Genomic DNA, 1,193 nt, shown 5'->3' with positions numbered 1-1,193 from the left:
CAAAACGTCCCCCCAGGATCACGCACTCACAACTGCGACCTCTGCACCCTGATACAGCCCCCACTGCACCTGCAAAGCTCGGAATTCCCCTACAGCCTCCACTGCACCTCAGAATCCACCTGGATGTCAGAGAACAAGTGAAAAACCAGCACAAAAATGCCCCCCATCTGGCTCAGCCCCTCCGCTCACAGTGTTGAAATGGGAAGGTGTGGGGTGCTCACAGAAGACTGCTCGATTCCTGCCACAAAATACGCCTTCAGAGTCCCCCTTCCAGGATGGGGCGCAAATTTCCTTGTCCTTTGCAAAGTGAGCAAAAGCCCCAGTGTCTGTGTCAGGGATGGAAAAAGAACCACGACACACTTATGACATCACTTCCGTTTCCATAAGGTGCCTTAAAGAGCCATAGTCTAGGCACTGAGAACCTTTTTGCCACGTAGGTGAATCTGTGCTGCAAGGGGGATGAACTCGAATAAAGGACAGGAGAGGCAAATGCTGGACTGGTCGGTCACACACCGGGGGTCTGGGGGTAAGGAGAAGTCCCCTGATCCTGCATTGTCACCAAACATCGAACCAATGATATCTAAACACAGAATGTTACCCTGACTCTTGTCAAATGATCCCTGAGCTCAGAGACAAGAGTAAACACTGAGCACTGTAGGCTGTGGTGAAAAATATAACAAGAAAAAAGGCAAATTCTACTGAACGGGGAAAAAATGATGTACAAAGACAAATTCGAGAGTGAAACACTAAAAGGGTCAAATTTCTGGTCCTTAAAAATCCACTATTCTTGGGGCTGGAGAGATAGCACAGCGGGTAGGGCGTTTGCCTTGCACGCGGCAAACCCGGGTTCGATTCCCAGCATCCATTATCATCCCCTGAGCATTGCCAGGAGAAATTCCTGAGTGCAAACCCAGGAGTAATCCCTGTGCATCCCCAGGTGTTATCCAAAAAAGAAAAATATCCCCTATTTTTGATCTATCCCTGCTACAGAAACTCATACTTTCTCCTGAATCCCTATTGTTCTTTCACAATTGCTCATGCAAGTATATGTGTATATATAAGTGTGACTTTGTGTGATTTTTGTTTCGGGGCCACAACCGGCAGATTTAGGGCTTACTCCTAGCTCTACACGCAGGAATCACTCGGGGACAGACCATATGGGATGCAGGGGATAGAACCTGGGTCGACTGCTT

The sequence above is a fragment of the Sorex fumeus genome, unplaced genomic scaffold, assembly GCF_029834395.1.
Source record: "Sorex fumeus unplaced genomic scaffold, SorFum_2.1 ptg000134l, whole genome shotgun sequence".
Classification (NCBI taxonomy): Eukaryota; Metazoa; Chordata; class Mammalia; order Eulipotyphla; family Soricidae; genus Sorex; species Sorex fumeus.
Note: the sequence above shows the minus strand (reverse complement) of the source record.